This window comes from Labrus bergylta, chromosome 17 (assembly GCF_963930695.1).
Source record: "Labrus bergylta chromosome 17, fLabBer1.1, whole genome shotgun sequence".
NCBI lineage: Eukaryota > Metazoa > Chordata > Actinopteri > Labriformes > Labridae > Labrus > Labrus bergylta.
In genome coordinates this window covers 9,695,544-9,710,549 of record NC_089211.1, presented here as the reverse complement: position 1 = coordinate 9,710,549, position 15,006 = coordinate 9,695,544, and the positions used below count along the sequence as shown (strand labels likewise).

The 15,006-nt window shown below is 38.0% G+C and overlaps 1 long non-coding RNA gene across 1 annotated transcript; it reads right to left on the bottom strand.

Annotated features, from left to right (window-relative positions):
- Nucleotides 1–5,767: 5,767 nt before the first annotated feature.
- On the bottom strand, nucleotides 5,768–7,055 carry LOC114920407 (uncharacterized). Its single transcript, XR_003808733.2, has 2 exons — nucleotides 6,987–7,055; nucleotides 5,768–6,706 (listed from the first exon to the last, which is right to left on the bottom strand). It is a non-coding gene; the product is annotated as an uncharacterized lncRNA (long non-coding RNA).
- Between the last annotated feature and the right edge of the window lie 7,951 nt (nucleotides 7,056–15,006).

Genomic DNA, 15,006 nt, shown 5'->3' with positions numbered 1-15,006 from the left:
TTTTTTTTTACACATTTTCAAAGACATTAGTATCACTTCTCAGCAGGAAGAAGGTAAAGGAAAGTTAAAAGACTGCAGCTGGTTTAAAGCCCTTTGATTTGACTGCTGCAGAGGCAAAGTGGAAGATTTGGGCGCGACAGAAATGAGCCCAATGATTCAATTCCTCACATTCATTTACACCACAACGGATGTTTGAGAGCCTGAGCGGAGTCGAAGATTGTCTGTAAAAGTAGAATGAGTTTTGGGCAGGGCGATTATGCTGCGACCCATTTCTTGCCCTCTGCTTCTCCTCTGCCCTCTCAGATTTCACTACACCTGAGACACAAAACTTTGCTTTTGGAGGGAGCTGCTTAGCCCACGCCCGTCCCATTAAGAAGAAATGTCTTTGCAAAGCACTTCAGATGCTATAACGGAAGAACATCCAAGGGCGATGCTAAGTTGCTGTTCCTTTATTCACTTTTTTACATTTCGTTTTTTTTTTTTCTCAGTCTGACAGGAGCTCAATCAGCTTGCCTGATGTGCAGGTCTACATGACACATTTCTAAGGTCAAAGTGTTGTTAGCTTTGACTCCTTTGTAAGACTCTGCAATCTTGCACCCATAGAAACCTTTGTAAGAACTTTGTGAACTTTATAACGAAGAAGCATAAAAGACTTTTCATTAAGCGTGACTATTTATTGATTCATTTTACAAGATTAGAAGAATACAAAACTCTCCGTGCTTGAAATAAAGCTGAGATATATTTCTAGCATTTCAGCTAACTGCATCTACTTTTATAATGCTCAATTATTAAGATGGTGTATATCAACATTAAGTTAAATCAAATTAAGTACTGTACCATCTGCAACATGTGCTCAAAACAGCCACACACTTTGACTTGGAATATTTGACGCGAGTGCAGGAAATCTATCTATAATATTTTGTTACTAAGGGTGAGACCATTTTTTGATATAAAATATGAATTTGGGTTTGTTGAGTTAATATCTCTGAATATTATTTTTGTTAAGTCAAAATACTTATACAAGCTGTACTTTTAAGTGTGTGTAACAATTTGTAGTTTCTGTAAAACCTGCTTGTTTGTTAGACTGTGAGAAAGAAACTCTCGACTATAGTTTTCTTTGGTGTGTTTTCTATCAGCGTGTTTGGACCATGTTTTTTTGTTCATGAAGTGAGAAGAGCCAAATGATGGTTGGCCATTTTACTTCTTCATGACATTTGAGTCACTGCTTCGCTGCACAGATCCAAAAGAAGGGAGAAGACAATTTTTGTTGCTGCAACAGTTGACTGCTCCTTTGTTCGAGGGTGCTTTGTGTCCTGGTGTCCTTGTACCATGGTTAATCTGCCATTTTCAAACATCGTAATGGATTCAAGTAAAGCATTCACAATCTGCAGCCTCATCCTACATGTCACACTGTGATCCATGCTGTGTTAGGTAATTGCTTCTGCAAACATCAGCAATACATAATCAATACCTCTCACTCATTGCAATGAGATGCTTATTACAGCGGCTCATGTGCGTTTCCATTTATCCGGCAGACGACACCGGCAGAGACAAGAGAAGGCTAATATTGACACAGACCAGAAGCTATCATCTCTTTGATGCTAATCTCATGCTGACGTTACAAAAAGGCCAAAGCTCTTCATATCAATAGAATGCTAATATGCTCACAAGCTCAAATAATAACCTCATTGGAAGAATGCTGATGTGAAATGCTATATGGCAAGATAAAATCTGACTTTTAACAATGCCTCTGAGAAATTGTGTGACCTACTCTCATTCTTGCATTAGTTGTTTAAATAAGAACAACATTTTGTAATACAGTCCCGTCAAAAACATAGCGAACAAAGTGGTCGTACAGACAAATCCAACACAATACCCAGAAGGCAATATAAAAATGGAATACCAAACAGTAAGGTCAAACCAAACCAAAACGTATTAGGCGGTATTGTAAGTAAATACAAAGAGAACAAGTGAAGCGATGCAAAAGCAGTAAAAAAAAAGCATATTTGAAAATGTCTTTTACAAAGTGAGTAATAGGGTCTTTACTCCTCTGGCAGGTTCTTCCAAAGCTTAAGGGCCCTGATGGCACAAGCTCGGTCAGCTTTGAAACAGCCAGATAGGAGCTCAGGTAACAGACTTGTTCATAGGGGATCAACACTGTCAACCAAATCTTTGGACTAGATGTCATCTACACACTACTATGCAGGGAGGGCACCAGAGCATTTGGGGGTTCAATGCCTTGCTCAAGGGCACCAAAGGAGTACACAGGAATGGACCTGGCACCTCTACAGCGTCCAACTTTGATATTTAAGTCCGCATTGGGACTTCCCAAACCAAGTCCCTACAGACTGAGCTACTGCCACCTCCAAAGCCAATTAGTCAAATAGTAAAATGAATTCAAAGTCAAGCGGCCCTATGGGAAAGAAACATGGATTGGGGTGATGTCATGTTGTCTGTTCAAACAGTAGGAAGCATTCTGAACTAGCTGGAGGTGAGAAAAGGGCGTTTATAATACTTCCATGTGTCTGTAATGTCTGGAGAAAATACGTAGTTGAATTACTTTTTTTCTAGGTTAAAGTATTGAAAGAATAAAAGGCATTCAGTGTAATACAATGTTGTGAAGGTTGCAAAACATGAAAACTAGGCAGCAAGTTTCAAAGAGATCGTACACACCAGAGGCTTAGTGAGGGTTTCATAAAGTTAAAGAAGAACCAATATTGAAAATGATCTCACATACTGTCTAACACTTCAACTTGATATGTTCAATTATTAAATTGCTGTAGACTATCACCTGGTGGAAAAAAAAGTATATTAAAGCCTTTACATATTTTTCCTCAATTTAGAATGAAAGGTAAACACACCTTCTTCAAGGTGAAGTATCTCCACATCCCCTCACTCTAGCTCTAGTCTGCAGGAAAATTGCCAAGTATGAAAATCCGAGCACTTGAATGTTAATAGATTGGGTCTGAATGGAATGTAGAACAGGCAACACGTTTTGTAGCAATGGTGGGGATAAAAAAGCATATATCTGTGAATTATTTTGGAGGTAGATGCATTGAGAGGGGGATGATGAGTATCAGCCATGGTGAACCCCAGGTGATGTCTGGTGAAGATGATGGATTGCTTGTCATAAAAGACAGTTTTTCTGTAGAGGTGGGGTGGGGGTGGGGGGTGGGGGGTGGGGGGGGGGTAAACCAGCACAGTGCTTAGCTTGAAATCTCCAGTACTGTTTATAAAAGATTCATGGACATTTTCTTGCTTAATTTGAGTCTGCATTTGTTCTTTGTGTTTGCCGTCTGGCTGACTTTATCCCTAATTTGTCAAGTGGGCTCTGCAAAAAAGATGACATATTATTATTCTTTTTATAATGATAACAAAGTTACATACTTAAAAAAAAAGAGTAAGAGATGGCTAAATGCTTGGAGTTCAAGTAGAGCAGTTATTTAAGCAATGTAAAAATAAATACAAAATAGTATCCTAAATTCTTTAAAAGAGATTTTTTTTGCCTTAAAATTCCACAGACCAAAATGTGAAGGTCAGTACACCATGAGCATCTTTTCAGGAGAGGGGTCAAGCCTGTCGGAAATGTAAGAACTCAGAGCACGGGCCAATGTGTTTTGGACATTCGGCTGGGTATTATGGCACAGGCCACTGTCTTTAGATATGTAGGTTATGTATAAGCCAATGCCTTTGCAAAGGGGTCTAAGTGCAAAATTACACAGGAAATTGGACGGAGGTTGAAACTGAAACTGGCTGCAGAATTCTGTGTTTTGAGAGGAGCACAGACGCTGGATCATTACTGCTCAAACATGGAGCTGGGCAGGAATACCTCTTTTATATTTGATAAAGATTATACTTGCATTGTGAATGCCTGTGTTTTTCTATTAATGAAGCTCTTACATTCAGCTTAAACTGTGTATTTCTCTTTATTTGCCACCTAAAATTAAAACTCTCGATGAAACAATATGAAAAGTTGGCTTACATTAGTCACTATAGGTAGCAAAAAGCTCTTTAACAGATTGTTTCAAATCAAAAGTTATTTTTTTAGATATTATTCTCCATACAGAGTGGAGCTCAAAGCTAATGTTTTGTTCAGCAAGTTTCTCCAACAGTTTCAAACATCTTCTGTATTGTCAATATGTATGTTAATGTATTGGCTTTGGGGCCTCTGAAATGAGCTGCTGGTATCCACTGAGCTCCATTTCTTTCCACTCAGTATACACTGTGTATGCTATCATAACTTTGTGGCAATTTAATCAAAGAGAAATGTATCTTTGAATATTGATGTTAGCATAAGAAACCATAAGACTGCATTAGCTTAAAACAATATTTCTTTCAACCTAGATCTCAGCTGATATAACAAAATAATAATTCAGCGATTAATACAGCTACTAAACATTCAAGCTGAGCTTTTGGCCCTCCTCAGAGGCTGTGGCTTCAGGGCAGTTGACTGCTTTACCTAAGTGGTGACCCAACCTTTTTTTAAATAAAAAGGAAAAAGAAACAACATAGCAATTTAATTGAACGGTTATCTCAGGGCAAATTTTAAAGGAGGTGTGTTTTTCAAAGATAAGTATTTTATTCCTAGATGATTTTGTTGAAAGAGGGTCTGATTTGACAGATGTTATGGCATATGTGTCGGAGTTATTGGCACTTACATGTGCTCTATCAGCAGCATCAGTGTGTTCATGTGTAGTGTGTGTGTGTGTGCGCGCAAGAGAGCATTTTTCTCCTGCTGCATGTGACCAGCCCTGTACCTTATTGTTTCTAAGAGAGGATGTTTGTCTAGACAGATTTTCATTGGCAATAAACACTATCCCATCAGCTAAAACCAACACAGCTGTCTGAGATTATGTACCCATAACCAGAAATATTTAATTGCTGGGTAAACTCAGACTGCGCAAAACCGCATCGCTTCTCTTTGAGATTTATGAAAGAGGTTTAGACATATTTCATGCAATACCAGGGTTTATGTAGAAGTGTTCTCCCTGTAGAAACTGCACAAGAGCAATATGTAGAACATGTATTGGTATCTATAGAGCAACATAATATTGACCAATTTCCATCACAAGCTTGATCTGCAACAAAAAATGTTTCTTGCCAAAATGACTTTGCCCAGGAATGCAACTGCTTCCTCGCGTTTGAGCGAGGAAGGCAAAGTCGACATTTTATCGTATATTTCTTATCCTTAGCCTCCTTTTTTTTTTCTGGACGCAAACCACAAAGAGCAGACAACTATTCACACTGAATCACCTTCCCAGACAAACACAAACATATTTTATTAGACAAACTCCCCAATTAATATCTTTGACTGGTTAGAAATCTATGGTATCACTCAATTGTGTTAGCTTAGCCATGTGAATCTCCAGGGAGAATGACTCCCAGCTTAAAACATTAAATAAATAGATTGATTTTGTCCCACTGATGTGCTCTGATAAACTGCCAAACCATGAGGTAAACAACAGGAGGGGAGCTTTTTGGATGATAAACTGCATGTAATCTGGGCAAGCTGTCTGGGAGGCAACTAAATAACCTTATTCTAATGAAGCAGAAAGTGAGTGTAGCATGTCACATGGACATAATGTCAAACAAACCTGACAATGAATCATAGAGTGAAACTGTAACTTACAATCTAATTCACCCACAGATGTTCCTTGCAGGTTTCCATCCTGTCTACAGTCTAAGATGCTGTGGACACTGAGCGCAAAACATAATATCAAAGTAATCAACTGGAGAAGGTTTGGGCCACTAAAACATCACAACTCAATAACAGGCAGATTCATTTGCTTTATTGGATGTCATTTGTGTTATTATAATGTCAATAATTGCATGGATAAATGTCAAAACAAATGGTCAGACTAAATCCAGCTACATATTGGTGTAGGCTTATGGGTATACACATCATTTCAGCAGTAGTGACAAAGTATTACTTTAAAGAACACTTTACCAGCAATAGTTTATGATAATGATAACTAAGTGAAACTACATCAAAATTATGAGCTGCACCACTTAAACGTTTAAAATTCTGTTCAACACAAAAAGGAAAAGCAAGTGACATTTATAGATGAGTGAGCTGCTCCAGTGTCAGTCAGCAGGTGGGAGAGAGCGGTGCTAAGTGTAAACTCTTTATTCCACTTTAATATGCACTTAAGTAAATGAAGTATTCAAAACACCACACAGAAGGTAGCAATCCACTGAGCAATGAAAGCACTGTCAGATGAGTCATCCATCACTGTCATCTCGGTGGAGTTAAGGACTGCTCTGACAAAACAACTCAAAGTGTTTGTTTTACAATAGTGACTAAAAACACACTGAAATCATGGTGGAAACCTCTGATCCAGTTAGTGCCTTTTTAGGCCCCCCAAAAAAAGGTTTGCCTCCTTGAGAGAACTGAAAAAAATCAATTTCACAGCATCCTTTTCACCAAGTCCATGTATGCCTTTTGTCATTGTTTGTCCTCAAGGTTTGATTTTCAGATAACATAGCATTTGCATGGTCTTTTTCCACATGTGAATCAAATCTCAGGACATTGGAGTGTCCTCTGTGCTGAGCTTTCAGGCAAATCTCTGCATTATTTCAAACTAAAAACAAGACTAGAAAGATTCAAATTGTGATGGTTCAGTCAGCCAAACTCGATTCAAATGATGAGTGCGTCAGGTTCTCTGTTGAGCTTGTTTATTCATCAAGGTTGAATTCAGCGTGAAAACTATAACAAAGAAAATGCACAGATTAGCAAGGTGCTATAAACAACCTCACATAATTAATCAATTTCACTCGTAATACAACTATAACATTAATGCTAAGCTAATTATGCTAAGCTAAATGCTAAGCTATTGGCTAAACTAAGCTACATGCTAAGCTAAATGCTAAGCTAAGCTAAACTACATGCTACGATAAGCAAGTGCAAAATACAGATTCTACTACCACATTCTGTCAAAACAACTAAGGGCTAGCCAGCTTGCAATCATACATAATAAATGAGTCACAGCCGTTGCTGTCTTAAGCGACACAAGTCAATTCGTTGTTGAGCTTCTCCAGGAGTTGGCACATCTGTGCTCTGATGATGACAAATGGAAGACCCTCCAACTTCCTGTTCCTTTTATAGAGTGCACACTTCCTGTTTCCTTTGAAACAAGTGCACTTCCTATATGAGTTTTTTGGCAGGCCAACAGGTGGTGCCATTGCAACACATGACAGAACATTCTTTAAGTGGATGTTCATGATCTAATGAAACACAAGATTGTATTGGATAAAATCACATAACCCTTTATCTCCAAAAGGAATGTGTTGACAACAAACCAAACTACATAGGATATGAAGTCATCATAATCAGAAATATGTCCATTTCATTCACTTTTCTGAACATGGGGAGTGCATTCTTTGGCCTGAAAAAACCAACTGAAGTCCCTAGGGTAAGGATAAATGTCAAAAACTTTCAAGAAAAACATTAATTCTGCAGCATTGTCAATCAATTATCTGTCTCTTTTGAAAGTCTCCCTCATTGATCTTTGGTCTCATTAGATCTTTTTTTTCTTCTTTTCACAACTTTGTAATGTGGCATTTCGAGGTCAAGGTCAGCTTTTATATATCTTGATTTCAATGTGAAATCATTTCACAATGTGAATCGTGAAATTTATCCTGTTGGTGACTGAATAGCACTTAAGTCATTTCTTCATTTTTTGTTTATATCAAATGAACTAAATATCTTGATCTTGCGTTAAAAACAAAGAAGTCAGTTGAAACTGGATCACGCTGTGAAGAGATTCTGCTCTCAAAGACAAAGTGCTTTTTTAAAGTGACATTCCAAGCAGTGATCACAATGAATGCAAAAAGTGCTCGGGGCATCTGCTAATTCATTTAATAAGACCTTGAATCAGAGACACAGAAAACATTTTTGTTTGGACTCTAAATTGCACTTCAAACATGTCAGATAGAAAGCAGAGTGACACCCCATAACCCTTTTGAACTCAAAAGTGCTTCAAAACAATCTCTCTGGGCTCTAAAGAAAAATGCATATTCAAGGTTTTCTTGGCGATGGTTGACCTCTATCTCTGTTTAGTCTAAAACTCGTCGTCTTCACGTGATAGATGTCAAATTATTTCAATTACATCTCTCAAACTGTTCTATTGCTTTTCATTGTACTGTTCTTTTGGTTTTTATTGTACTGATAAAAAGAGGAAGCAGGAGACAGCAATAAGAGTAACTTTTATTCACAGAGTGAACATGATGTGGAAAAATGTCTCCTTTTATCATCGCTGTAAGTGATAAATGTAAGAATACTTCAGAGCAACCACACTGCACTTCCTAAACTTTCAGTGAGTCCTGATGGGGACAGCTTTGTGTTAAAAGGAGAAGTAATGAATGTGCTGGGCCATGATTCAGTCATGTTTTCCTGTTTTAATTCCTATAAGATATATTCTTTGAATTTAATATTATGATAATGATGTTGATGATTATGGTAAATGACAAATAGACATGAGCTTGTATAGTGCTTTTCTAGTCTTCTGACTACTCAAAGCGCTTTTACACCGCAGGTCACACCTACCCATTCACACACTGATGACAGAGGTTGCTTTGTAAAATGCCAACCAGAAGCAACTAATCCCATTCATACACACTCATACGCTGCTGACGAAGCAGGAGGGAGCAATTTGGGGTTCAGTGTCTTGCTCAAGAACACATCAGACATTTGGCTACAGGAGCTGGGGATCGAACCCCTAACATTCCAGTTGAGAGACTACAGACTCTACCAACTGAGCCACAGCTGCCCTTGATGATGATGATGATGATGATGTCGACAACGACCACGATGATGATGACGACGAAGGCGACGACAATGTTCATTATAATTTTTAGATTTCTTATCTAAATATTTAGAAGCTTTTTGGTTCCAGTTTTATTTGCAATTAGTTGCTTGGCATGTTATGAACAACAACACACTGGGGGAGACAGAACACAGCCTTCTTCAGACTCAACAAACATCAATACTACATGAGGATGTGCTGACAAGAAACTGATTTGGAGCAAACGTGTGTCATCCATGTAGACAGCAATCTCTTGTTGGCCCCCGAGCCACTTCAACCAAACCATTGAGTGGATTTTTCTTCTGCAATAACCTCTCCTTCACCTAACTGTAATTCTCAGGAAGAGAAGCAGACACTTTATGAATGACATTAAATATCCACAGGACATATAAAAGCAGACAGGAGGCCCTTTAGCTGCCTAATGTTACACTATAACAGTGATGGATTCCACCGAATGTACTGAGTTATGCAAATGCAGGATGAATTAATTAGGAAAAAAAGTAAAACCTTTGCCAAGTTGTCCTTACACTGTTCTTTTCTAAAACAATTAGCTGCTACAATAGTTTCTACAAATTTATTCAACTCTAATTAATATTTTACACTTTGTAATAAAGTGCTTCAGAATCTAATCAGGTCACAGACTGGGGGCCTGTGGTGTCAGTAATTAACTTTGTATACTTTTCTTTAGATATTGTGTTGAATACTAAGTTTATTCATTGAGTTAGCCAAAAGTACAAGACATATGAAATGGCTTAACTATAAAACAATAGACAGATGCTGGACATACTGTACGTGTGAGAACAGTAAATGCACAGTGCTGAGTAGATTGTTATACTGTACATGCAGCTTCCTTACATCTCTGGCAAGTGGTTTCTGCTGAAAATAGTCAAACAAAATCCCAGTAAGCAGGTCAGAGTGTACAATGTTCACTGAACAAAACCCTCAGTATCGACCTGTCTCTCTTTGAAATCTGCTAAATAATCCAATAATATTTTGGACTTTCTTATTTCCGAGAGGCACTGGAGTCAGCATTTAGTTCATTTCTAAAACTTTTCTCTATTTTCTGTTTTGTCGAGGCAAGGGATTAAAGGCTCTGCAGGGGGCCCCCCTCGCCGAGGTATTACACTACAAGCTGGCCTGAAATGATCTGCTACTCTCTTACTGCTGCTTTTTTGAATCCCCGTTCCCTATTTCTGTATGTCACTCTGGCTGTCTGTCTCTACACATCTGTAAAATGTATGCAGCCATTTCTCTTCTACAACCCATTACTATCTCTGACTGTGTCCCCTCCCCTCATCATAAATCTACCTCCCTTCATCCTCACATCATTTACACCTCCCTCTTTCCCTCTGCTAATCTCCTCTGATTTGGCTATTTGGTTTCAATCCATCCATCCATTTATCCATTTATCCATTTATCCATTTATCCATCCATCCATCATCCATCACCCATCCATCCATGTATTCATCAACAGTTTAGGCTAATCAATGAAGGAATAGAAAGAGGTGGAGTTTATTTTCTGCCTCCACTCTGTCACTCTTTGATTGCCTCACTGAGTCTTGTTCAGAAATAGACTCATCACAAACTTGCAGGGACTTAATAAGGCAGCAATTAACCATCAGCCAGGCTTCTGTCTGTGTGTGTGTGTGTGTGTGTGTGTGTGTGTGTGTGTGTGTGTGTGTGTGTGTGTGTGTGTGTGTGTGTGTGTGTGTTTTTGTGTGTCGTTTGTCTGTCCTAGTAAACTGATTTAAACTGTGCATATTTATGGACCTATGTGATTCCAAATAAATGTTTTTCTGCAGTGTGTCTTGACGTCTGTGTGTGTGTGTGTGTGTGTGTGTGTGTGTGTGTGTGTGTGTGTGTGTGTGTGTGTGTGCGTGTGTGTGCGTGTGTGTGCGTGTGTGTGCGTGTGTGTGTGTGTGTGTGTGTGTGTGTGTGTGTGTGTGTGAACCCAGCTTAAAATCCTAGCGATGGACCTCATCCATCATTTCAGCTGTTTAAATTATGAGGACACTTTGGCAGCATAATCCATTACAGATTTCAGTTCTTGTTATTTCTGTTCAATTATATGTATTAAAGGCTTGGTTGGTAATTTTTCGAAAAAACTGTCGTTTATTTTGAAAGCAGCTTTCCCTCAGCGTTCCGTCTACATCCATCCCCTCCACTCTGTGCTCCCTTTAAAGCCACGCCCCCTCACTTACATGCACGAGCGCCGTCTCCAGAAGTGGACCTCAGCTCATCCCTTGAATTGTGTTGAAGCTACGTCGCCTTGTGTCTCGTAGATGTAAAAAAAAAAAAAAAGTGACTATTTTACTACTCACAACGGCCAACGACAATCGGTGACGCACTTTGAGTGTGGGCTCGTGCACGCAAGGGCTAGAGAACGAGCAGGGAGACAGGGAGGCATGATTGGTTCATTAAAATTGGTACCTTGTGGCAGACAATGGTCGAAGTTTTTACAGGCTTACAACTGATACAGAAGACTGATTTTCTTCGTTCCTTTTTCTCAGAGCACATGAATTATTAATTTCTGTCAGGACCTAAAGACAATTTCTAACAAAATCTTAAAATGTTTATCTGGAGAAAATAAATGAAGTCCTTATAGCAGAAATTGCAGTTTGTAATACAGTAAATGTTATTTTTCTATTGACTAACTGTACTCAAGCAAAATATGATTTTGAAGTCAAAAACAACAATACAGCTTACGTTTCTATTTAGGTTAACTTTAAAATATTGTATTTAGTTGGGTTCCTGCTGAAGAGAAGTCATATTTTAAGACTTAATTAATAAATGGATGAATCTGTGTCCTTTAAGCATACGTTTTATTCTTTATTTTAGATGCTTTCATTTTCATGTCTTTGACTTCCTCTGGCATTGTTGACTCGATATGGCAGAATAATGCCCTTCTGTTAACACTCTATATGTAGAACTTAAGAAACTGTAAATGTGGACACTGTTTCTTTCACCACTGTAATTACTCTGTTCTTTCAGATTTCTCTCTGTCACATTTCCTCTTTTAATTCATTTACTTTGAAGGCCTGATGATCCATAAAATAGAAGACAACCCCAGAGAACTCAGGCAGTCATGAAATACATTTTGAAAAGCCCCAGCTCTTTCCCGGGTTTGAGAGACTGTATTCGGCTCTCACTTCTATGCTTAATGAACCTTGAAGTGGCCTTGATGCGGCATCAAGTGTTTTTCAGTTTTCTAAATTCACTGGTCCAGGAAGAAATCTGCCAACTAATGGCCAACTAGCGGGGCTGGTAGGTTTTCACTTTAATCAATGTGTGTGTGTTTTAAACGGTTTTACACCACATTTTATTTCGCTCTGTCGCGTGTGAATCTGTGAAATTACTGCGGGAATTCCTTTGTCTATGCACTCCCGTTGTCTGGATTTGCTCTCCGTGCACATCCACTGTCAGATTACCACTGATGGGAGGATTGCATTTGCCTTTTATGCTCTCTATAGGACTGTTTTTCAAAGCACATACTTTGAAAAACATGTACTTTGTTTTTCAAAGTACATCGAAGCCTGCTGCTAATTTGTTGGTGACTACCCAGACTACGACCCACACTTCTAATGGAACACAGAACACTTCTCGCGATATAGACTCAACATCATTTTGAATGCATAGAATTTATAAATAGAATTGATCATTTGATTATTCAACATCATATTATTTCAGTTCTACAGTGTTACAAATCAAAACAATGGTCACAGAAGTGAATAGGTGAAAATTCCCTTTAAAAATTGTTGACTCATCTTGGCTCACTTTTTCTATGGGGAAAAAACTGCTGTCAGCAACTACATTTATCTACAACTAAATCAACATATAATATACTGTTACATGCAACTGCCAATCAAGGTAAAATGACAAACTGACCACAACATATTTGCATTGTCGAACAACACTGGTGAAAATAGGCTGTTTTAGTAGGTTACCACTTCAAGATAAATAGATGTAAATCCAAAAGGATTTCCTAATAGTTGTATTTTCTGTCTCTGAAGTGCATGTCACTGATGCAGAGAGTGAGATAATACAGAATTGCTCACTTTGTTGATGGATTTTGTTGACTCGTGATCAGTCAATTAACCATGAACCATTTATTTTGTAAACGGTCAAAATGGAGATCCAGGATTTTCCATTGGTTCATTGATAAATTCACTTCAGCATTTTACAACCATATACTGGTGTTATAGGTAAGTGAAGGTGCATTTAAAAAATATATATTTTGTAACATTGTCATTTTTTTCCACATAGTTACTTGCAAGATTATTATGGTAATAGCTTGGACTTGTGTTGGTCTTCATGTCACAGTCACTACATTCTCACACTGATGGCAGAGACTGCGATTTAAAGTGCCCAACAGTACTAGTCCATTCCCACATTCCCACACTCAGGAGTGTGACACTTTTTGGTTGAGAGACGGCCTACTGAGCCACAGCGGCCCAACCTATGATGTAGATCTGAGTTTTTTTTGTTGTTTGTCTTTTACAAAAGAAACACACACAAAAAAAGAATCAGTCACATCTCAGATAAAGAGAATAAGGACAGGAAGGATAATTATACGCTGTTTGATTTTCTTACACACAAAGCGAAGACAAAGAGACAGAAGTGGAGGGTTTCTGCTCCTTTATATATGGATGTGTGGCCTGCCAGCAGGTCTTGGCGGTTGCCTCTTATTCAATGCAAATGAGGTTTCTAGCATGTTGTAGGACTACATTATATTTGCTGAGGCTGAAGCACACTGATAACACTCCAACACTCCCCCTGCTAACTTCTTCTTTCATCTTTTCTTTCCTCTCTGTCTTTTCTTTATGTCCTTTAACTTGTTCATCATCTATCAAGCATCTGTTGTGGACAGTGGACTGGATGCCATTCCTTTTAAAAAAGCATTTAAAAAAATAAAAATAAAATAAGGATCGTAACACATTTAGATTGTGCCCTTTTGAAGGGAATATTTTTGCTTAAGCCTCTTGTCCCTTTCTCACACTGATTGTTCCAGAAAGAGTTAAACCCTTATCATTGGCAGGTTTTCAATTTTCCTCGGGATCAATAAAGTCTATCTGTCTGTCTGTCTGTCTAGTTTAACCCTTTAATAATACTTCTGTTTTATATATCGTTGGAAAGCCTTATTAGTAAGCTTTACAACGAGGTATAATTTGATTGGATCGTATATTCCTGGTATGAGCAACACAGCTAAACGTGTGGGTAGCGCACAAAAAAATACCAACAGAGGAACATTGCAGGGGATTTTGGCACATTTTCTTTGGCCGCTACCCACACGTATAGCTGTGTTGCTCATTCCACAAATGCACGATCCTTACAAGTTATACCTCGTTGTAAAGGTGTCTAATCAGGCTTTCCAACAATATATAATACAACATCAATCAGTATTATTAAAGGGGCCAAATAATTGACCAAAATAACTTTTAGACTATCTATCTATCTATCTATATATATATCTATCTATCTGGCTGAAATAACAAACAAAAACAAAAAAGTCTCGGTTAACTAGGTTTGGAAGATTTCTTTAAATCCAAGTTAATAGCTGAAATTCAAACCTAACTTCATAAAAAATGTTAATTGCTTATAACATAAATGTGGTTTATTGCCTTGTTGTATCTTGAAATCCAGCCCAGTCCTTTCCTCCAGCATGCACTATATGTCAAACATTTACCTGCTGTTTTCAGCATTAAATGAATGTGTGAATGAGATTTGTAAGGAAAACAGTGATAATTATGAACTTAAAATTCAATGCTGACTTGATTCTATTTTATCAAAGAGAATTAAGACAATTAATGTTGCTGTTGCTAATTTGTTCAAATTATGACTATTTTTATGAGCTGTTATTGTTGGTCGGTGTACGTCTTCCTGTCTGGTTGTCTGAAGTTTTTCTTAAATCTGTATTTCTCTTTCTGCCTCTCCCTCTATCCCACTTTCTAAAAATGTTTTTTATTCAGCTGAACAAAGAGAACCATTTTAAGCAGCTCTTCCTGTTAGGTGTCATAAGATAACTTTTCTTTTGAGTCGGTGCCTAATAATAAGAAAGGAATCATCGCATTGATAGAACTTCTGTTCTGCATTTTAAAATGGCGAGTCTTCTCACTGAATTAGTAAGTCTGAGAGCTTAGCCTGCTGGAGGGTAATGACCAGAGTGAATGTCCCTGTACTATTGATTAAACCACAGAGTATTAAA